This window comes from Pongo pygmaeus, chromosome 13, assembly GCF_028885625.2.
Source record: "Pongo pygmaeus isolate AG05252 chromosome 13, NHGRI_mPonPyg2-v2.0_pri, whole genome shotgun sequence".
Lineage (NCBI taxonomy): Eukaryota > Metazoa > Chordata > Mammalia > Primates > Hominidae > Pongo > Pongo pygmaeus.
In genome coordinates this window covers 126,714,626-126,738,724 of record NC_072386.2, presented here as the reverse complement: position 1 = coordinate 126,738,724, position 24,099 = coordinate 126,714,626, and positions in this window count along the sequence as shown.

The window sequence follows — 24,099 nt, the reverse complement described above, 5'->3', positions numbered from 1 at the left end:
CGGGAGCTGGCCACCCCCACTCCCCACAGGCCAGCCCATCTCAGCCCCCACCGCCCCAACTTCCCCTCAAAGCAGGGGCTGGAAGCTGCTAAGTGCTCGGACGATTTCTTATGGCCAGGATAAATCTGGTCTTTTTGTCCCTCCAGAAAAAGAAGGGGGGCAGTCAAGTCTCCAGACCGGACAAAGCCTGAGCCCTCGAAACCGCTGGCAGAGGCACGCTCGCCCGGCCACAGTTCCTGTAACCGGCAGCTGCGCTGTTTGTAATCACTGCTTGGCAGACATTTATCATCCGCTCCGGGGAGCAGAGTGGCCTCAGTGCGGGCGGGTGGCCTGGTCGAGGGCTGGGCTGCCCCAGGAGCCACATGGCCTCTCTGTGCCTAGCCCAAGGCCCTGCAGGTGCCCAGCAAGGCAGGAACACCCCTAGCCTGGGAAGGAGGCTGGGGTGCTGGAAGTGTCAGGGGCCTGCAGAGCGTCTAGCCAGGGGCCACCTGCCACCTGCGAGCCGGGTCAACCAAGGTAAAGCTCTGACTTCCTCCAGGAAGGGGGTTCTGGCGTGGGGCCAGGCTCAGCGCTTTCCTCTGCCCCTCTGTCACCTCCAAGAAAGGACCTTGGGATGAAAGAACCGGGAGATCCCAGAGGGAGGTGGCTGCCCTAGGTGAGAACATCAGGACCCCCAGGGCAGGGGTGAGCAGTGGCAGGGGTCTCTCCTGTTTCCAGTTGAGCTCCAGGGGTCTGTCCCTCACCCTCTGGGTAGGGTGGCCAGAGGGAACACATAAAAATACTTAACACTCAGTGAGATTCTCATTTCATACTAACAACAAATCAATCTCTAGTATATGACCCATCCAATTTGGGGGCATATTTCTATTTAAAAAATTCATTGTTTATTTAAAATAGAAACTTAGGTGGGTGTTCTGTGCTTTTCTGGCGAGCTTCCCTTACCCCATGGGGTCTCCCCTTGCTCAAGATCCCCAGCTCTGTTCCCCGCCAGACCCCGCTCCATCCTGTCTGGTCCTCTGCCGAGTCTCTGCCATGTGGCCTTGGCCACCCCGACCCCTGTGCTGAGAACACCTTCCCTTTCGTCATGGCCACCCCAGCAGGGAGCCTCTTCGGACAGGGCAAGTGGTGCCTCTTGCTCACGTGACAACGCACTCACAACTCCAACGACGTCCTTGTTCATAGCCCTCGTCCTGGTTTTCCAAGAACTCATGTTTGTATTTTATTTTTCCAGACTGGTCTTACTCTGTCGCCCAGGCTGGAGTGCAGTGGCTTGATCTCCCAGCTCACTGCAACCTCCATCTCCGGGACTCAAGCGATTCTCCCACCTCAGCCTCCTAAGTAGTTGGGACCACAAGTGTGCACCACCACACCTGGCCCATTTTTTATTTAATTTTTGGTAGAGATGGGGGGTCTCACTATGTTTCCCGGGCTGGTCTCGAACTCCTGAGCTCAAGCGATCCGCCTACCTCAGCCTCCCAAAGTGCTGGGATTACAGGCGTGAGACACCATGGCCTGAACTCCTGTGTTTAGATCGGTGTCCCCCACTTGCTTTGCACACATGGGCTCAGGACTGCGTCTTCCCTGCCATCCCTCTGGGTTGGGCATCAAGCTGCCCCTGCTCCCCTGCCCATCACAGCCCAAGGGCTGGATGCCACTGGCTCTCAGAACCTCCATTTCCTGGTTCCTAAAGGGGGAGGGCAGTGCTGGCCTGAAAACTTGGCTTGGCTTGTGGTGACAGTGGCAGGAGCCACCTCTGCCTGCTTTTCTCAGGGAATGGTGGGCAGCCCACGGAGACACGGGAGAAACAGGAGAAGGAGGCCCAGAACACCCAGAACAGAGGGACCTGCATGGCCAGACCCCGCCAGACTCACGGGCGCAGGCCACCAGGGAGGCTGGGCCCAAGCCCTGGGAGGTAGCAGTGGCCCTGCCTCTACCCCAGGTGGATCCCAGGGCTGAGGTCTGTGCCCTGCCACGGGGAGCCTGGGGAAGCTGCTGGGGCCTCTGCCTCCAGCTAGAGGCACACGGCAGAGAGGGCCCCACATATAGGGGCACCCTGAAACTGGCAGGACGAGGGAGGAGGGCAGGGGTCTGCACATGGCATCTCTGGGTTCTTGGGGATATCAAACAGGATGGGGCTGTGATGTGACTGTCTGACTTCAAGACAGGGGAGAGGAGAGGAGAGATGGGGAGAGAGGACAAGGAAAGGGCGGGAGGGGAGGGGTTAAAGAAGGGCGTGGAGAGGGGAGGGAAAGGGCGGGAGGGGAGGGGTTAAAGGGGGCGTGGAGAGGGGAGGGAAAGGGCGGGAGGGGAGGGGTTAAAGAGGGGCGTGGAGAGGGGAGGGAAAGGGCGGGAGGGGAGGGGTTAAAGAGGGGCATGGAGAGGGGAGGGAAAGGGCGGGAGGGGAGGGGTTAAAGAGGGGCATGGAGAGGGGAGGGAAAGGGCGGGAGGGGAGGGGTTAAAGAGGGGCGTGGAGAGGGGAGGGAAAGGGCGGGAGGGGAGGGGTTAAAGAGGGGCATGGAGAGGGGAGGGAAAGGGCGGGAGGGGAGGGGTTAAAGAGGGGCGTGGAGAGGGGAGGGCGTGGGGAGGGCAGGTGGGGGAGCTGCTGCACCTGCAGAGGCCAGAGGTGGCAAGGCTGGCTCTCTGCTCCCTGTGCGACCCTCCGAGGTGCCCGGGGACGCCATCTGCTCCACGAAACAGCTCCATGCATGCTTTGTGCATGTGCTTCCTGAGTTAAAAAACAGTAACAGGGACAAATGGCAATGCCACCACAGCAAGCCTGCCCCATCTTTGCCTGCAGATGCTCCCACAGCTCCTGGGGAAGGAATTTACCCAAAACGGACAGGGGGTTCTACCCACCTCAGCCCTGCAGCCCAGCTGGGATAACAGACAGAGAAGGGGCTTCCCATCACAGGGGTCCGAGGCCCCCTCCCCACAGAGCCCTCCCTCAAATTCTCCCCGGTGCCCATCACGACTGCCCCAGAGATCGAACCCAGGAGCCTGCAGGGTGTGGGGGTGCTGGCTTGGATCCAGGCCCCAGGCTAGGCCCACAGCGGTGGGGGGGCGGGGCAGGCCCGGTGGGAGGCCCCAGAAGGGCCCGACAGCCCCAGCAGCCCCTCTGCCTCCTCTCGCTCCTCCAAGACCCGCCCGTGGGCACTGCTCACTTCTGCGTAGTCTAACCGGGGAGGTTTCAGCCGGGAAGCTGTCGGCGGCAGTCTGCAAACATCCCCTTCCCGCCGCCGCCTGCCAAGTGCCACCAGCACCGACAGCTTGCCGCGCAGTCGGTCGCACAAGCTGCCTGGCCTGGCACCGGGCTGCTCGCTGGCCTCCCACAGGAGCCAGCCGGGAGTCTGTCCCTGGATGCGCTCAACCTCACAGCCTCCCCCAGGGCGCCAGGCCCTGTTGTGTCCCTATTCTGTCCAGGGCTGTGTCCTCCATGCCACCCCCCACAGCTGCCTCTGCAGCCCCTGAGTCCCTGTACACCCGGAGGAAATCTGGAACTCCCGTGGCTAGAGGTTAAAGAACTTCAGGAGATGGCAAATTTGGGAAGAGTTGAGGAGCCCTAGAAAGGAACATGAGTGTCACCGAGCCTTGGGGACTGGCCACCCTATCACCTTTCAAGGTCAGCCCTGCACCGGCACCCAAGGTTTCCACCTTGAGCTTCTATACGGGAGCTGATGCTGCGTGTCTGATCGTCGCTCTCCAGGGACCTGGGATCTTATCTGCCTTTGGGATTCCCTCCAGGGGTCCCTGCAGCTCCTCTGAGGTGCCCTCCTTGCCCAGCAGACACTGTCCACCGACACCTACTCTGGCTAGGAGAGTAGTCGTAGGCCTAGGCCCCAGCCAGGCAGAGAGTAAAGCCCCCCGCCACTGCTTTGGGAAGGATTAGGCCACCCCCGCGTGGGTCCACTCTGCCAGAATTGGCCCCCAGTGGATGTGAGGAGCTGGCACAGTCACACCCTCATCAGCCCTGGAGCACATTGGCAGAGCAGCCTCTAGGGGGGGCCAGAGTCCTGGCCCCACCCACACCCACGTCAGCCCGTGGGAGGTAGCATGCAGCCCGGACCACGCCAGGCTCTGCAGAGCCGTCTCCCTGGGCCTTCTGCTGTGGGGAGGGGGAGGCCGGGGCCACCCAGGAGTCCCCCAGCCTCAGGGCCCTGTGCCCCCCGAAGTCCAGTGCCCAGCCGAGTCTCTGAGCCCCGGCCAGCCCTGAGGCTCCCAGGCTCCCGTGAGCCCCTGGGATAGCACTCCAGGCTCAGCCTTCAGGACTGGGTTGCACAATTTAAAATTAATAATCGTGCTGTCTCGTGGCCTCATAATTAAGTGTCTGTTCATCCCCGTTATTGTCAGAGAGTGATTTGTTGTTCTCTGGGCGCTGAAAATCAGCCTGCTGAAGGGAGGGGCCTGCGAGCCGCCAGGACAGAGCTGTTTGGGGAACACGGTACGCCTATCTCCCCCAGGGGCCCAGAGGAAGGGGTCCCGCTCCCACGCCTCAGGCTGGGGACCCTCGGCCTCCGCTTTCTTACCAAACACTCTGGGGGCTTGGAGGTGGCTCTGGGACTCTCCCACTGCCTTGGGGACTGCCAGGCAGAGTGCGAGGAGGGGCAGCTGCTTGGTCCGACCCCGGGGCTTGTTTTCCAGCAAGCCTGGCCTGGCTGCCTCAGGCTGAGACTGTGAGCAGATGCGGAAGGCTCCCGGGTGCCGTGTTCACTCTTGTACCCCAATGCGCCTGCACGCACAGACACACACACACATGCACACATGCACACATGGGAGCATATTAAGACTAAAGGCGTCTCCAGGCATCTCCTCTTAGGAGTCCCACTTGCGGCTCAGCTTCTCTATCAGGAGGGGATGATGATCCCATGCTTTCCCCTACTTCTTACGCATGAGGTTCTGCTGAACAGTGGTAGAGCCAGCAGCCTGCCAGCCTGTCTCCAGGAGCCCCCGGCCCAAGCAGGCCCCACCAGGCCGGGCACTGTGAGGGCAGGGCCACCTCGCTGGTCCCTGCATCACCTCTTGACTGTCTGGGCCCTACCTGCTCCCAGCAAGCAGTGCCCTGGAGTCGCCTCCTGGGACACCTGGTTTGTGAGTCGGGTCCCTGGGGAGCAGCCCCGGAGGCTCCGAGGGACTCTGGGAATCCCAAAGCTGGCCACACACTCCCAACCCAGGGAGACTCCCCACCCAGGAAGGGGCATGCTCATCATTTGAGAAAAATCCAGCAGATGCTCAGGTCCTGGAGGATGTGCAACCCCAGCCCTCCTGCACCAGGGCCCTGCGCTCCACCCGGCCCCAGAGGCCAGAGGATGGGTGGGGGCGAAGGGGGGGGGCTGCTCATGGCAGAGATCACCTAGGGGTCATGCCTCAGGATCCTGTGGGCTCCAAGGGGGACCTACGCTGGAGGAGGGGATCCACTCTGGCTTGTGGTCCCCAACAGCAGAAAGAGGGGCACCCCCTTCTGCAATGCCACACACTTTCCCTTGGGATCAAGGATCCTCTGACAACTGGTCTGTGACCACAGGGGCCTGAGCTCATGGGGGCCAGTGCCAGAACCCGGCGTGGTGTCTGGAAAACCCTTACATCCCAGAGTGACCCAAGGTCATCCTGCAACCACGCTTGGCACCTGCAGACGTAAGACTGGGTGGGGATAGGACTGTTTAATTTTCCTTTGGGCATATTTATTTATTTATTTGTTTCTTTATTTATTTTATTATTATTATTTTTTGAGATGGAGTCTCGCTCTGTTGCTCATGGTGGAGTGCAGTGGCACAATATCAGCTCACTGTAACCTCTATCTCCCAGGTTCAAGTGATTCTCCTGCCTCAGCTTCCCGAGTAGCTGGGATTACAGGTGCATGCCACCATACCCAGCTAATTTTTGTATTTTTAGTACAGATGGGGTTTTGTCATGTTAGCCGGGCTGGTCCTGAACTCCTGACCTCAGGTGATCCACCTACCTCGGCCTCTCAAAGTGCTGGGATTACAGGCATGAGCCACCGCACCCAGCCCCTTTGGGCATTTTTAAAATCAGGGCTAAAGCAGATAAAGGAGATTTTTTTTCTAAGGAGGAGAAAATGCAAAGTCATGAGCTAACAAAAGAATTTGGTCAAACGTGACCTTCTAATAAGAATTAACGTTAAAATTATGGTTTTAGCCATATTTCCTTTCAGGAGCAGTTAAAGACGCTTTGAAGGTGAGAAAATTAATTTTTGAGTTTATATTACACACTGTAACACAGCGGGCTGTGTACACGGTGATGACATTAACCGTAATGTACTTGGCAGAGGCAGTGTGGACGCCGGCCGGATGGGATCCCAGCTTGCTGGGCCTGGACAGAGGGGCTCCACCCCCAGGTATCCAGCAAGGGGAGGGGCAGGGGCCCAGGCCCCTCGGGAATGGCAGTGGAGGGCGGGACCACCAGAGGCCCGGGCCAGGTTGTCCGAAAGGGTGAGCTGCTTGGACCCTCCTGTGAGTACGTGGCCAAATATGCAGGCGAAATTCCAGTCAAATGTGGGGCTTGATGCAGGCTGAGGTAAAGGGTCAGGGGTCAGAGATGAGGCCGGGGCCTCCGTCAAGCCTGGGTTGGTGACCAGGGAGCTCTGGGAAGTCCCTGGCTGCCTGGGAGCCGGTGCTGAGGACCCGGCACGGCACCCCTGCACTGTTCCAGTCCTGTCAGAGCCAAGGGCCTGCGTGTGCACCAACCCCCCACCACGTGCGCCCCAGGGTGGCCCTGGGTGCTTCCTCCCAGGAACCCCTCGAGGCGGGTGCCGTGGATACCCTCATTTTCCGTGGAAGGAAGCAAAGGTTCAGGGTGGGGTGTTTTGCTCAAGCTCACGCCGGGCAGGGCCAGCATTCCTGCCCTGCCCATCTCACCCTGAAGCCAGAGCTCCTTCCCCTCCCTGGGCCTCAACCTCCCCACTTGGGAGTGGGGCAGGCCAGGGTCCTCTCGGCCCCCTCCAGTCTCGCCTGCTGCTGGCACTGGCTGTGGCAGGGGACAAAGCTGAGGGGGTCCCAGGGCAGACAGGGAGGCTGCAAGGGCCTGGCCACAGCCCTTGGTGCCCCTCACCCCCCAGCACCGCCCCTGCAGGCTCTGCACTTGGCTCCATTCTCAAACACCCCTTGGCACGAGTGAATGGCTCTTGGTCCACTTCAGAAGAAGTGTCCTGCAGGCCACACGGACGTGAGAGCCTGAAGCACCGATGGCATTTCAGACCCGACGCCTGCACAGAGACACAGGGACATTCGGGCTGTGTCCAGCTCCACATTAGGCCCGGGAATGCAGGATGAGGAGGACAGCCTGGGCTGGAGGTGTGGGGTGGGGGATAGGCTGCTGCTGTTGGCCCCCACAGGCTTTCAGACCTGTTCTCTGGACCTGGGAGAGGGGGAGGCCCAGTGCCCAGGCCAGCTGGGGGCAGTACGTGGAGGTTGTGAGCATAGGTTGGCTCTGGAGTCATGGCAGAGGCCTGCGCAGGTGCCAGCATCCAGGAGGAGCAGGAGGAAGGGGCCCGCCCCAGGGAAAGAGAGATGGGGGTAAGCGCAGCCCTCAGCGCGTCCTTTCTGATTGCCTCCGCTGCCTCCTGTTCACCCGAGTCCCAACCAACACGTGAGCAGAGCACTTCACAGGGGTCAAGAAGCTTGAAGCTTGGAGACTGACCCACCCGTGTTTAGCAGCTGGGGGAGGGGACAGCGTCAGCAAGGTCACACGCCCAGGACACAGTGGCAGGTATGGGAGCCCTGGCCAGAAGGGCCAGGCCAGGGGCCAGTGGCGGATGGCAGCTTGTGGCCTTCCTTCTGGTAGAAGGGGGAAAAAGGCAGGGAGAGGAGGCTGATGCCACCTCCAGGAAGCTCTCCCAGACTAACTCCCAGGCTCTCCCAGATAAGGCAGGGCACTGGGAGGTGAATTTTAGGAGACTTTCCAACAAAAAATAGCCTTTTTTTTTTTTTTTTCGAAAAACAAAAAACAAAAAGTAGATGGGGACACGGGCATGACGGGACAGCTGCCTGCCGCCCTCAAGCTAGCCCAGCAACTGAGCTGGCCCCTCACACAGCTGCCCACGATGTCCTCCAGGCGATTCCCCAAGTCGACCTGCTCCGCTTCCTTGTCCCCTCCAGTCCCTCTCTGTTTCTCGGCCACTGCCAGGCATGGGGGGTGCTTGAGCCCGGAGACGGTAACTGTAAGTGAGGAGGATGCACAGGATGCTCTAAGTGAGGAGGATGCACAGGATGGGGCCCATTGTGCATCCCATCTCCCGGCACTCCCCACCCACCACGGAGCCCAGGAGAGCCCTCTCCTCCAGTTCCTGCCTCTGAGCAGCTTCCCAGCCCCTCCTGCCCTTTAGGGTAGGGTTGGGGTTAGGGGTGCATCACTGAGGACCTGACTTGGCTCCTTCCCCTCCCCTGTCCTCCTCCGAGGACAGGAGGGCTGGTTGTAGCTGAGCAGGGGTGCAGGGGGAGGGGTCCCGGGCAGTGGCCCCCACATCTCACATGGGCCTCCTCCAATAAGACTCAGATGGACTGCGAAGTCTCGTACCTATAACTTTAAATTAAAAAAGCCATGTGCTGCTTATGGGCGCTCCCGGCGCTCAGAGCGGCAGCCCCATAAAGATCATATCAGAGTACAAGCCATTATGCGGCGAGTTTACTATATATACATTCCTAAATGGTTCAGCGAACAGCAGCCTACTTACGGGCAGGGAAGGAGAACTGCTTCATTTGGAGTAACAAATGATCCTTGATTTGATTTTAAATGCAATGACAGCCGAATTTATTTCTTATTTAATCACTTCCCTGTGCAGTTGAGAACAGGGTGATATTAAACTCCACAGTGCAGAGCAGGCTCTGGAATCAGCTGAAAGAGGCACGCGAATAGATTATGTTTATAGGGCGGCGCGGGATTGTAGCGCAAAGCACATAACCAGAATGGGTATTTTTGTCATTTATACAGTAGCTTATATCATTATTTCTTCCTGCTTCCAATTTTTCAGTAATAAAAATATAGGCAATGTGAGTCTCTTTGCATTACAGATAAACCATCTTGATTCTTTATTAAATATTTTTATTAATCTGAAGCACTACAAAGCGTCTGAGCAGATAAATCAGGCTGGGCGCAGTCATTTTCCCTCTGCTCGTGCTCCATAAAGCGGCTTCATTTATGAGTGAGCAATACCAGAAAAGAAGGTTTCCATATTCATTACCGAGCTCCCGTATGTCTCTGCTTCACGGCCATGTGGACTTGGCAGAAGTGGTGCTAACGGGGTATTTGTTCTTCAAAATCCAATAGGTTTGGCTAATCGCTAGACGATCCCCTGTTTTGTGTTCTATTTAATTAGAAATTACTATGTGGGCGCCACTCTTGGGCGCCAGCTGGGAAACGCAGCCCCCTCGGCTGCTGGGCAAGGAGGGGTCCCCTGGAGCGCAGGAGAGGGGAGGGCTGGATAGGACCAAGCGTGTGCCTGGGACCTCAGAGGCCACGGAGCAGCAAGAGGCCACCGGGTGTGACGTGGGGCCAGCCTACAGCGGGGGGGAGGGCCAGCATGGACAGAGGCAGGAACAAGGTGGCAGAACACGCCTGCTGTCCTCACCGAGATGGGGTACAGGTGGGTGAGGGGGCAGGCTGGGGCCATCAGTGGGGTCCTGCTTCTTGCTGGAACGTTCTCTTTCCTGCCCCGGCCGTAGACCCACCTTAGCGGGCGGTGGCAGCCAGCTGTGCCCCCAAATATCTTTCCTTTCCTTTCCCTGGCTGCTCCGGCTCTGAGATGACAGCACAATAGTGCGGACCCCCAGGACCCCCAGCTCCTCCCGGCTGACGGCCATCCATGCTGGTGGCCCTGCCCAGGACCGCTCCTCCCAGCTGACGGCCATCCGTACTGGTGGGCCTGCCCGGGACCGCTCCTCCCGGCTGGCGGCCATCCGTGCTGGTGGCCCTGAGGCATCCCTGGGTGGCTGATCAATTGTCAATAGGAGAAATGACGTATAAACTTGGTCTGAGACTGAATGAGGCCCTGGAGAAGACGCCCTGTTATCCGTGGGCCCCGTTACCTCCACTCCCCTGGCCTGTTGCTTCCTAGCCAGCCCAGGCCATGCTCCCATCGCTGGCTGTCACCACCCACCTGCCCTTTCCATGACAAGGCCCCACTGTCTCCTCACTTCCGGGGCTCTCTCCTCCTGCTCCCCGAATCCTCACAGAGGTGGGACAGCTGAACCCATGGTCAGGCACCCGCTGGAGAGTTGGGTCAGATCCTGACTCTGGCGTCCTAGGTTTGGTGACCCTGGACGAGCTCTGCCCCCTCATCCAACACTGGTTTCTCCTCCAAAGAGTGGGGTCTCCATGTCCACCTTGCTGGCCTCTGGGAGGAGGCGTCATTCCTCCTGGCTAGGGGCTATGTGGCCATGACCTCGGCCCTAGAAGGACGCCCTATGTCCATCTCGGCCAGGTGATGCTGGAGAAGGACGCCCCAGGTCTATCTCGGCCAGGTGATGCTGGAGGCAAGACATGGGGAGGCTTCGTGGCAGGGCTGCGCCATGGAAGGCCCGTGGTCCTCAGAGGAGCCTCACGAGCCAAGAGCCAAGGCTGGGAAGAAGCAGGCTGTGGGGAGTTCTCAAGGCAGCGTCGTGCCTGTAGTTCCTTGGGACCTGTGCTGAGAGGAGCACTGCCAGGACCCTTCCCAGCGCACCTGGGCATGGACACGTGTCCTGCGACAACCTGCGAGCAGGGTGGGGGAGGGTCATGTCCTGGTTTTCCAGCCTGGGGCGAGTGGTGGCCAGGCCTGGCCCCTGTGGGGTCCTCGTCCCCTCACCCAGGGCAGCAGGGCTCCCCCATTACCTCCCTCACCAGTGTCACTGTCCCTCAGGCTGGCAGGGGGCAGCCACGGGCCCTGAGCTGCGGACAGTGTGTGTCTGGGAGTGGGCAGGGCCTGAGACTCCGCTGCCACTGCTGAAAGTGCCTGAGCGGAGGAGGGTAGGGGCCAGGCTGTCTGGCCAGGCACCAAGAGAACGCTGTGTTCCCGCTGCCTCCTCGTCAGGGACCAGATCTGAATGCAGCTCGTGTGTCCAGGCCCGGCCATGGTGCCCAGGCCGCTGATGCCAGCCAGGCCACGGCAGGGGGGAGAGGCCAGAGGAGGAGCGGGAGTGAGGCACTAGGCTCAGGGACCACCCCCAACCTGAGCCCCAAAACTGTGCTGGGGGGCCGTGCACAGCAAAGTCAGCTGACTGAGGGGGCGCCTCTCAGACCCTGCTCCTCCGGGAAGTTCTGGTCTTGCTGGAGGGATGGGGATGGGGTAGAGGTGGGAGGAGGGAGCCGATTAATTTCCAGGAACCACCCAGCGCAGCCAGTCACCAGCCTTCTCTGTGCCTCGGTTTCACCATCTTTTAGTAGCAGGAATGGTGACTACCTAGAGCTTGTGCTGCCAGCCAGAGGCGGGGTCCCAGTGGCCGGCACAGCCAGGTGGGCTGGTGCTGCAGCCACTATGGGAGTGAGGTCACCCATAGCTCTAGGGACCTCCCCCCAGCACCCTCCCCGAGTCTGCAGCCTCTTCCCAGCCTGGCTCGGTTGCCCCATATGCTGTCTAAAGGGGTGTGGGACCCAGGTGCATGTCCTGCCTCTATGACATGGAAACTGCATGACCAGGACAGTCCTCACCCACAAACGTGGATGGAAACACCCACCCTGGCCTGATGCGGGGGCTCACCCCTATAATCCCAGCACTTTGGGAGACTGGGCAGGCGGATCACTTGAGGCCAGTAGTTGGAGGCCAGACTGGCCAACAGCGAAACTCCATCTCTACTAAAAATACAAAAAAATATTAGCTGGCGTGGTGGCGGGCGCCTGTAATCCCAGCTACTCTGGAGGCTGAGGCAGGAGAATCGCTTGAACCTGGGAGGCGGAGGTTGCAGCAAGAGATTGCACCACTGCACTCCGGCCTGGGCAACAGAGCGAGTCTCCGTCTCAAAAAAACACAAAGGAAACATCCACCCTCCTGGGCCAGGCCTGTGCGGCCTCAGCATGGGGGCCAGCCGTGGACTCAGCACAGGGGCCTGTGCGGCCTCAGCACTGGGACCAGCCGTGAACTCAGCACGGGGGCCAGCCGTGGACTCAGCACGGGGACCTGTGCGGCCTCAGCACCGGGGCCGGCTGTGAACTCAGCATGGGGGCCGGCCGTGGAGATGGAGATGGGGATGACCCCCATCCCTAGCTGGGCTTTGGGGTGGGCGGAGGAGGCAGTGAGGGCCGTGGTCCTGCGTTGCCTGCTGGGAGGGTCCGGCTGAGCTGGTTCAGCCATGGGTGTTCCCTGGGCGCTGGGCCTCCCTGGGTGTCCCTGGAGGAAGGGCATGTATGTCTACCCCTGCCTGGGGTGGTCTGCGGACCCAGGACTGCCCTCCACATGGCCCAAGGTTGGGACAGGCCACCACTGCCTGCAGCTGAGTCCCTGCCGGCCCCCCGGGTCTAGGTTCTCCCAGACGCCCCAGCAGGAGGCCCATGCCACAGATGGGGTCCGGGCTCGAAGCGCTGTGTGCCTGGATCCTGAAGCCAGATTGAAACCCAGTATCCTCGTGGTTCATATTCCACGCTCCTGTTTCCAACAATTAAATGGTGTCCTTGTGCCAGGCCAGCCTTCTGGTGGGAGAGAGGAGGGGACGGGGTCCAGGGGAAGGGGGCGGGGGAGGCTCTGGCAGGGTCTGGCTGAGGAAGGAAGGCCACCCCCTCACCTCCTCCCTGCAGCCGCGTCCCCCGGGGCAGTGGGGTGAGGGCCCTGGGAGGGGCCCATGCTCTCTGCCTGGCTTCTGCCCCCACCCAGTCCTGTTTCCTGGGCTTGGCTGGCAGCCTCCCTGGCCATGCTGCTGTTGCTGGTTCCCGGCAGCTTGGCTCTGCCCCCTGTGTCTGGGGACTCATTTTCCTCCCCGATTGTCATGCCTTCAAAGGGCTCTGGGGTGGCTCTGGTGTCTGGGCTTCCTGGCCTCGCTCTGGTAGAGTTCGGTGACGTGTGGCAGGGCCCCCAGCTGCCACACCCTGCCCCATGCACCTCTGCTGTCAGAGCTGCTGGTCACCCCCGACCCAGAGCCACCCAGAGCCTCTGCCTTCAGGCTCAGAGGTATCTGTCCTGACAACTGCAAGCTGGTGCCAGGCTGGAGCTGGAAGCCCGCAAAGGGCTAGTCCTGGTTGACAGACAGGAGATGGAATCCAGGTGGAGACAGCAGTTTGCCCCTGGAGCCCAGCGCATTGGGATGGGGAACTGACTCCCGGCCCAGGGTTCCGCCTCCGCTGGCTCCTGTCCTCTGTCCCTGCAGAGGGGCTGATGTCTGGAGAAGCACAGAGAGTGAGGTAGACACCGGGGAGGCCCAATACCTGGATTTACCCCCAGGCCCACACCTGGGGTCGCTGGGGTCTGAGAGGAGAGCTCCTGGGGAGGTAGAGAAGCTGGGGCCCTAATAGGGTGTCCAGGGCTACTGAGTGGGGGATGGGGGCTGTCCCAGGGCTACTGAGCGGAGGATTGGAGGCTGCCTCAGGGCTGCTGAGGAGGGGATACGGGCTGTCCCAGGCTGCTAAGGGGGGGCTGGAGGGTGTCCCAGGGCTGCTGAGCGGGGTATGGGGGGTGTCCAGGGCTGCTGAGGGGGGTGGATGGGGGCGTCCTAGGGCTGCTGAAGGTTCTGGGGGGTGTGCCAGGCAGGGCTGCTGAAGAGGGGATGGAGGGTGTCCAAGGCTGCTGAGACGGGGGATGGGGGTGTCCAGGGCTGCTGAGGGGGGTGGATGGGGGGTGTCCCAGGGCTGCTGAGAGGGGGATGGAAGGTGTCCAGGACTGCTGAGAGGGGGATGGAGGGTGTCCCAGGGCTGCTGAGGGGGGTGGATGGATGGGGGATGTCCTAGGGCTGCTGAGAGGGGGATGGGGGGTGTCCCAGGGCTGCTGAGGCATTCTGGGGGGTGTGCCAGGCAGGGTGTCCCAGAGCTGCTGAGGGTTGAGGTCTAGGGGGGTGTCCCAGGGCTGCTGGTTGGGGTGGTCTGGGGGTGTCCCAGAGCTGCTGAGGGTGGAGGTCTAAGGGGGCGTCCCAAGGCTGCTGGTTGAGGTGGTCTGGGGGTGTCCCAGAGCTGCTGAGGGTGGAGGTCTAATGGGGCATCCCAGGGCTGCTGAGGGGGAATGGGGGGTGCCCCAGGGCTGCTGGTGGGGGGGTCTGGGGGTGTCCCAGGGCTGCTGGGGGTGGAGGTCTAGGGGGTGTCCCAGGGTTGCTGAGGGGGAATGGGGGTGTCCCAGGGCTGCTGGCGGGGGGATCTGGGGGTGTCCCAGGGCTGCTGGGGGTGGAGGTCTAAGGGGGTGTCCCAGAGCTTCTGGGGGTGGAGGTCTAGGGAGGTGTCCCAGGGCTGCTGGGGGTGGAGGTCTAGGGGGGTATCCCAGGGTTGCTGAGGGGGAATGAGGGTGTCCCAGGGCTGCTGGCGGGGGGGGTCTGGGGGTGTCCCAGGGCTGCTGGGGTGGAGGCCTAGGGGGGTGTCCTAGGGCTGCTGGGGGTGGAGGTCTAGGGGGGTGTCCCTAGGAGGATGGGGGTGTCCCAGGGCTGCTGTCAGGTAGTCAGCAAATGCTTTCCGAGAAGGGCCAGCAGCTGGCACAGGTGAGGACCCTCCAGAAAGGCTATGCATTCCATGAAAGGGTGAATTTTGTGTTCTTCGAGTCCAGCCTGCACTGCACGGATAGTTCTGGTTTTTATGATTTTACAACTTGACTTATGGAATATTCAGAGGCTCTAAGGCACCATGGGGGCTGGACGCCAACCCACTGCAGAGTGAGAGGGGCCCGAGGCTGGGACGGAGGCCCCAGAGCCTGTGACGTGGGCCCTGGCTGGGTGGTTTCTCCACCACCGTGTCCCACCTTTACCCACCACCCCCACCCTGCACCAGGGAGAAGGTGCGAGATCTCTCTGCGACCCCTCCTCATCCCGGGGCCCAGGTTCTCCCAGCTCTCAGTGATGTCGTACTGAGACTGAGCTGACGACAGCTGTGTGCAGAGAAATGTTCCAGCCAAGGAGGACCTCGCCCTTCCGGCCCAGCTGGCTGCACAGGGGAGTGGGGGTTGGGTAGGAAGCCCCTGTGCCTGCATCTGCCACCATCTGCCGCCCTCTGCCTCTCGAGTGGTGACTTCCCGGGAACTAGCAGGCTCTGGGGTGCTCCATAAAAGGGCTTCAGTTTGTACACCACCACACCCTGACACCAAATGTGTGGATTTTCCCCACCAACCAATTCTCCGGGCCTCTGTAGACACAAACGGGGTGTTCAACAACTCAGTTCAATGCCGACACCAACTACCCAGAGTCTGCGCAGACCCCAAAGGCAGGCTCAGTCCCACAGGACTGCCCCCACCTCAGCTGCCAGTCCCCCGTCGGGGTCACCGCTGCTTCTGATCGACCGGCTATAAATCGAGGGTTCCCACAACCTCCTCCTCATTTGCTAGAATGACTCACAAAACTCAGGAAACAGTTTACTTACTGCTACCGGTTTATTACAAAGGATCAGCTCCAGAACAGCCAGAGGGAAGAGATGTCCAGGGTGAGGTGTGGGGTGGCCAGGGCCTCCGGGTCCTCTCTGGGCATGTGCTTCTAGCACCTGGATGTGCTCATCAGTCCGGAAGCTCCATGGACCCCATCATTTAGGGGCCTTTATGGAGGTTCTATCAAATAGGCATGACCGATCAAACCATCAACCACCAGGCACTGACTCAACCTCAAGCCCCTTCCCCCTCCCCAGGGTCAGGGAGTGGGGTTGAAGATTCCAACCCTCTAACCAGCGGTTGGTCCTTCAAGGCACCACTCCCACCCTGAAGCTGTCTAGGGGCTCCCAGCCACCAGCCATCTCATCAGCATCCCAAAGGCAAGCTTGTCACTCAGGGATTCCGAGGGTTTTAGGAGTCTGTGCCAGGAATCCTGGACAAAGATGGAATAGATATTTCTTATTATCACACTATTTAAGAATTCGTGGGGGCATTCAGCCTTAAAAAAGTAGGAAATTCTGGCACACACTCCAGCCTACACAATACCCCAAGGTCCAGGGATGAACCTGGAAGACGTTATGCTAAGGGAAAGGAGCCTGTCAAGAGGACAAATACTGTATTTGAGGTCCCTAGGGTCATCAAGTCCCTAGTGACAGAAAGTAGAATGCTGGGTGCCAGGGGCCAGGAAGCAGGAACAGGGAGTTAGTGTTTAATGGGGACAGAGTTTTCGTTTTACAAGATAGGAAGTTCTGGAGATGGACGATGGGGATGCTTACACAGCAGTGTCAGTGTGCTTAATGCCGCTGAAGTGTGTGCCTGAGAATGGTGAAGATGGGCTGAGTGCGGTGGCTCACGCCTGTAAACCCAGCGCTTTGGGAGGCTGAGGAGGGCAGAACACCTGAGGTCAGGAGTTTGAGACCAGCCTGGCAAACCTGGTGAAACCCCATCTCTACTAGGAATACAAAAATTAGCCAGGCATGGTGGCAGGCACCTGTAATCCCAGCTACTCAGGAGGCTGAGGCAGGAGAATCGCTTGAACCCGGGAGGCGGAGGTTGCGGTGAGCCGAGATCCCACCACTGCACTCCAGCATGAGCAACAGAGTGAGACTGCACCTCAAAAAAAAAATGGTAAATTTCATGTTATGTGGTCTTTACCACAATTAAAAATTTTAGAAATATGTATTTAAAAATTTCTTGGAGGGAAAAACAGATGGGGATATGTCAACGGGACCCAGGACCCAACCTGAAAGAGCTCCCAGTGGCCAATGCTGGGACAACTTGAGTGACAAAAAAGCACAACCCCAGGTCACAACCCACAGTGTAACATAAAGACACATGCGTCTGTTCTGCTGTAAATTGAGGATTAAATAAGCAAGTAGTGGGAGATAATGGACGCGTCTCTCATGCAGAATTCCAAATAATGTATGTAGATACCCCCCAAGGAGGTGGACCTGAGCCCCCACCCCTGAAGTGTGGCCTGTTCTTAGTGCCATCTTCCAGAGACGACAGTATTGCCGGGGAGGGGGGGCGGGGTCGGTCACCGATGACAGAGAAAATACCAGCAAACCTTCCTCGGCCAGGTGACCGAGGTCAACACTGGCAGTGAAGGCTGTGCTGGCGGCGTCCCCTGATGTGGTGTGGTGGGAGGGTGTGTCACCTCCATGCTCTTCCTGCCAAACCCATCACCCAGTCCAACCATGAGGAACACCAAAGACAGAGCCCAACTGAGGGACGCCTGACAAACACCCGAGCAGCAATTCTCAAAATCGTCACGGTCGGCCGGGCAAGGTGGCTCACGCCTATAATCCCAGCACTTTGGGAGGCCAAAGTGGGTGGATCACCTGAGGTCAGGAGTTTGAGACCAGCCTGGCCAACATGGTGAGACCCCGTCTCTACTAAAAATACAAACATTAGGCCAGGCTCACGCTTGTAATCCCAGCACTTTGGGAGGCAAAGGAGAGGAGGGCAGATCACCTGAAGTCAGGAGTTCAAGACCAGCATGGCCAACATGATGAAACCTTGTCTCTACCAAAAATACAAAAATTAGCCAGGCATGGTGATGTGCGCCTGTAATCCCAGCTACTTGGGAGGCTGAGGCAGGAGAATTGCTTTAACTTGGGAGGCAGAGGTTGCAGTGAGCCAAGATGGCGCCATTGCACTCCAGCCTGGCGACAGAGCGAGACTCTGTCTCAAAAAGCAAACAAACAAACAAGCAAACAAACACAAACAAACCCGTCAAGGTCATGATATGTGCAAGTCATGTGCTTCAAAAACCAGGATGTCTGGACCAGGGCTTGGGAGGGTCCCTCCAGCCCCAGACCCCAGGCCACTTTGCAGGCTGGCTGGTGTGGCAGGTCCTGGGCCTTGGCCCTCCCTTGTGGCATGGAGCTGTCACAAATGCCTCCATCCCCGTGTTGGAGCCCCTACTGCATGCAGGTGCCTGCTGGATGCACAGGTAATACCTGTCCCAGAGGAAGGGAGCCTCGTTTAGGAGGAGGTAGGCCCTTGGGGAGACAGGGCCAGCAGGGGAGCCGCAGGGACTGGCGCTGGGGGATGGTGTTTTACAGCGAGAGTGGGTGGAATAACCACACTTTAACCCATCATCATGTGGACAGTTTTGTTATGAAAAACACCAGAAAGCCATTAATGTAAATCATGAAATATTCAGCAAGGAAGTCACTTAAATGTCTCGTGTTCCCAGAAACGGTGCCGAATGCTTCCTGCATCGGGGGCGCCCAAACATCAGCTATTTTGTGCATCTTCAGAGGCCATTATCACAGAACTGGAAGCATTAGATCATCACCGCAGACGGTGGGCCTCCTGCGGCTTAGCTGACAAGCAGGCGAGGAAAAGAGAAGCCTCTGCAGGCAGTAGCCACCGCCTTCCCTGAGTGAGCCAGGTGGGACAGTCACCTGTGTGCACAGCCCTCCGCGTTAAAGTCCTCCTGTCAACACAAAGTCTTGCCTGCCACGAGGATGATGAAAACAGCTGCCCTGTGTTTCCTTCTGCGCTCTGCTCTGTGCCCCACATGCATTTCCTCCTTCCCTCTGAGGACGGTCTCAGGTCACGTGCGGCTGAGCAGTGAGGCAACGCTTTGGGTCCAGCTCTGTTTGGCTCCAAAACTGTGCTCTCCACCACCATCTTGCCTGCCTCTAGCAGCTCCCACTGCAAAAACACAAAGCGAAGCAAAGCAAAATGCAGTCAGAAAAGAAGGTGATGACGCACCAGTTAAGACGGTGCACGACCCAAACCAGAAAGTAACAACAACAACAACAACAGCAGAATTCAAGATAGAATTACCGTATGGTCCAGCAGTTCCACTGCTGGGTCTACAGCTACAAGAATTGAAACCAGGGACAGCAAGAAATATTTGCACACTCATGTTCATAGCAGCAGCCACAATAGCCAAGAGCTGGAAGCAACCCAGGTGTCCATCAATAAATAAGTGGATAAGCCAGCGTGGCCCACTCATACAATGGAATATTACTCAGCCTTAAAAAGGAAGGAAATTGGCCGGGCGTGGTGGCTCATGCCTGTAATCCCAGCACTTTGGGAGGCCGAGGTGGGCGGATCACGAGGTCAGGAGTTCGAGACCAGCCTGACCAACATGGTGAAACCCCATCTCTACTAAAAATACAAAAATTAGCCGGGCATGGTGGCGCGTGCCTGTAATCCCAGGCACTCAGGAGGCCGAGGCAGGAGAATCACTTGAACCCAGGAGGCGGAGGTTACAGTGAGCCGAGATCGCGCCATTGCACTCCAGCCTGGGCAACAAAGTGAGACTCCACCAGAAAAAAAAAAAAAAAAAAGAAGGAAATTCTGACACAGGCTACAATGTGGATGATGAACCTTGGGGACATTGTGCTAAATGACATGAACCAGTTGCAAAAGAACAAACACTATATGCTTCCATTTATATAAGGTCCCTAGAGTAGTCAATTGCATACAGACAGAAAGTAGAAAGGTAGGTGCCAGGGGCTGGGAGGAATGGAGAGTCAGTGTTAATGAGGACAGAATTTTGCTTGAACCCGGGAGGCGGAGGTTGCAGTGAGCCGAGATCCCGCCACTGCACTCCAGCCTGGGCGACAGAGTGAGACTCCAGCTAAAAAAAAGTAGGTAAATAAATAAATGAACTACACACTTAAAAACTGGTTAAAATGGTAAATTTCATGTTATGCGTATTTTACTAGAATTTTTAAATAAAAAGATGTGGATGGTGAGGATTGTTGGTGAACGGCCCTGGCGTGTCCGGGGAGTGTTGGTAAGACAGGAATTCACAGCGGCCTGTGGCTGAAAGGACTCCAGCCAGGAGCGTGGCCAGGCTAGGGACGTTTCAGCACCTTGGAGAGAGACACCGCCACACCTGGATTGCCTGGGCGGCGCCTCTGGACCTGGGTGCAGGAGCAGGAGGTCCTAGGGCCTCTGTGGGCTCTCTGCCTGCTCTTTTACTCTGGCTGAAGCAGGGAAGGTGCTTGGGGAGACTTCCCAGAACCCTGCCCCTCTGGCCTGATGCTCGTAGCACTCCCCTGGCCAGGCGGACGTTCCTCCTGGAGGCTGTGCACTTGAGGGGTGCCCCGGCCCAGAAGAGAGGGAGGGATACAGTGAAAGGTCCCAGCAGGCGACAGTGCCCCAGAAGGGGCTTCGGAGGCCCGAGTCCCACCCTGCTTTGCACTGCCCACCCCGATGCCCTTGAGAAAGCTCCTGCCCTTTCTGGACCTCTTAACCCCACCCCACGAGGGCTTTCTGGGGCCCTTTCCCAGCCCAGCCAGAGCAGGAAGGGCCCAGGCGAAGCCAGCACAGGGAGGACAGAAGCTCCGGTTTCTCTTCTTTTCTTCAGTGCCTCTGGCCTGCGACCTCCTGGTACCAAATTCTCAGCTGGGGTGATGTCATCCCCTCCCCTCTAGGAGAGTCTGTTGTTGTTCTTGTCACAGGGAGGCAAGGAGTTGCGCTATTGGCGTTTAGTGCCCGGGAACTAGGACGCCAAACATCACTCGTGTGAGACAGCCCTGCCCCCCAGCATCCTCCACCCACCAGGCCCCTGTGACAAATTACTGCAAGTTCTACGAATGCCATTTCAGCCCAGAGCATACAGCCTTCCGGAAAGTAGGCCCGCTCAGGCTCTGTGACACGATTCCCGGGGATGGTAAAGACATCCAGTTACAGTAAAACCCTGGTCCTGAGTCAACAGCGTTCACCCAAGGGTTGCCGATGCTTTACGTTGACACAGTGCTATCAACTAATTGCATGCTGAAGGCTTACCCCAACCCCGGGACCTGCAGGACAGTACCCTGGTTGCTGGGAGCGGCCCTGTGGATCCCTACCGGTCAAAGTCACATTTCTTACCTTTGCTCTGAAAAGTGAGCTGTGACGGAGGCCGTGCAAATTAAAACATAATTCACAGAGCCATCTGTGAGTGGCTCACACTCCATAAACACGTATCATTTTCAGGGGAAACACGCATCGCTGGCCCCTCCAATAGGAGTTCATTCATTCATTCACTCACTCAGAGCAATCCAGCACAAACGCAGGCAGAGCTGTTACCTGCACCCAGGCAAGCGCAGTGCGGGAAATGGTAAGACCTGGACTTGTTCTGTCAAGGGCAAGAAGGGGCAGAGGTAGACAAGGGGATCTGGGGTGCTCAATGCACTGATCCCAGAGGATCTGCATGTGGGGAACCACGACACGGGGGTCCTAACTCCAGCCTGGTGGGGGCTTCCTGCCAGGTGATGGGGGAAGGGGAGAGGGCCAGGCTGAAGGGGCTGGGCTGTAGATGCCTGGGGAGAAGCTTTGTGGGTGCAAAAAGCATGGAAGCCCAGAGCGGCCCGGAGCCGGTCTTCTTGGGGACCAGCTGGGAAGGTGCTCCCATCCTGAGGGGATGACATGGTGGGACCCTTTGGGGTTTCAGGAGGGAAGCTCCCTCTGGCAACAGCCATGGCACAGGGAGGCCAGCCATGGCGATGGTACCACGTCCCAGAGGAGGGACGGCATGAGGAGGGCCCTTCCCACTTGCCACCACCCATCTCTGGAAAGGGGGCGTCAGGAGGAGCTTCTCCTAACACGAGCAATTATGGAAAGGAGTTGTGAAATCGGATTTTCCACTTAAACATGTGTGCAGTGAGCTGCCATGGCTTCCTGGGCACTTGGGAGAGCCTGGAATTGCATTAAGTAACAGAAACCACCCTGGGAAGCTGCTCCCAGGGGAAGCCATAGTGGCTGTTCCTCAGTCCAGCCCTCGGTGCCATCATTTCTGCTCCATCAAAATAGAAGATCTAAACTTCAGGCCAGTGGGGCCTGGTCCTTGGTCTCTCTAGATCCGAGGCAGCAGAGAGGGTGAAGAAACACCAGCCCTGGCACTGGGTGAGCGTGGCGTCCGATCCTGGTTTGCAATTCCATTGTACAGATGAGGACATCAAGGCCCAGAGAAGTTAAGTGATTTGCTCAAGGTCACACAGCAGGCAAACAGCAGTGTCAGGATTTGAACTTGGCATCTGTCTGACTCCATGGCTACGCTTCCCAACCTCAGTTACCTATGGCAAAACTGCTGTTGCCCAATGAACAGAGTGGCTGCAAAGACATAGGAACTGGAGGGGGACCAGCTTATAAACTGTTAAGTGCCAAGCAGAGGGCCACCCATTAACTGCTGTTTCCATGGGCTGACTGCAGTTGGGAACTGGTGCAGGGTGACCTGGCATCCCCTGTCCCCCACATGGCAGGGACTAGCCCCATTGTGTCATTGAGTTCCTGGGTCCCGGCTGGCCAGAGTGGTCACCGCCATTTCATTATTTAGGGGCTGGAAAATTACTATTCATGACAGCAAACTTAAAAATGAAATAATAAGTCCGTCCTTTTAAAAAGCAAATTGTGATGCTAGAATATTCATGAGCTGTGACTTCATGGGAAATGGCAGCAGCAGGGAGATTATCATTTGGTTAAGTCAGCAGCCAAGGAATTTAGGGAAATGCACTTGTCAGTCTGAGGAAATGGGTGATTAATACTTTCCTGTTTGCGGGGCCCCTTAACGGGCGCATTTTTAATGTAATAATTAATTAACCTTGGGATCACTCGCATTTCACAAGCTCCCAATGCCTTGGCTCCTAGAGGGTGGGGGTGTAGCCACCTTCCTGTCCCCCAGCCCCCGATCCCATTCCCATTCTGCATGCCGGGACACTCGGAACTGACCCCCCTCTGAGGTCACGAGGGCTGAGACCTTGGCTGAGAGGCCGAGGCCAAAGCTCATGGGAGACTTGTTTGGTGAAGATGGGTTTGGCCTGCCCTGGGCAAGGACAGGGCGGGGCTGTTGAGGCCGGGCAGGGTGACCAGGACATGCCCTGCCCTAGCGAATGCCTATAACCTCTTCGTTGGTGCAGTGAGTTGAGTAGGGGGCCCCAAAACTCATGTCTACCTGTAGCCTCTGAATGTGGCTTTATTTGGAAGCAGAGTCTTTGCAAATATCATTAGTTAAGAATCTCACGATGAGATCATCCTGAATTTAGAGTGGCCCCTGAATTCAGTGACTGGTATCTGTATAAGAAGAGAAGAGGCCACGTAGGACAGAGGCAGGGATTGGAGTGATGCGACCACAGGCCAGGGAGTGCCATGAAAGCTGGGACAGACCCCCCGCTTTGGAGCCTCAAAAGGAGCCAAGCCAGCCAGGGCCTTGGCTTAGGACTTCTGGCCTCCAGACAGGGGAGGATGCGTTTCTATTGTTTTAAGAACCCTGGTTTGCAGGGCCTTGTTCCGGCAGCCCCAGGACCCTCCTACAGCGGCTGTCCCTTTCGGGGGCTGCTGGAGAGCAACGGAGGGAGGCCTTGTGGGCAGGGTGAGGGACCATGTCCCGAGAACCCTGGAGTCCCCAGGGACTGACTGTGTGGGGCCTGATGCTGCTTTTTCAGTGAGCAGGACCAGTGACTAGATGCTCATCCACTCCTCTCTCTGCACCTGAGCGTCTCCCGCTGCAGGGGGTTGAACCAGAGCTGTGCTTTTCAAGCTGGGTTTCCCAGCACACCCATAGGGGCCTGGGAGCCAGAACGCCTCAGCGCCGCCCTCCAACCTCCTCCCTCCTGCTGCCTAGAGAACTCTTAGTCATCCTTTACGGCCCATTTCCAATGCCCCTCTCTGGGGATGCTGGCCTGAGCTATCTGGGTCCTCAGAGTTCCACGCATCCCCCATCCCTGTAGGCCAGCTCCTGCTCCCAGCCCAGGCTCTGGCATGGCCCCCTGCAGGGTTTGTGGATCAGAAGTGGCAATCCCAGGCCCTGAGGCCCTGAGTCATTCACACACACGGGCACACATGCACCCATACATACATGCGCAGCAACACGCACACACCCCCACATAAACATGCACACATATGCATACATGGCACACACACATGCATGCACACACGGACACATGCATGCACACACACGGCACATATGCACAGCGCACACATGCACATAACACGCCCACACACAGGCGCACACACCCCCCGCACACATGAACACGCACACATATGCATACATGGCACGCACGCACACGCACATGCATGCACAGACGGACACATGCACACATACACATGGCACATATACACAGTGCACACATATGCACACATGCACACAACATGCCCACACACAGGCGCGCGCGCACACACACACACAC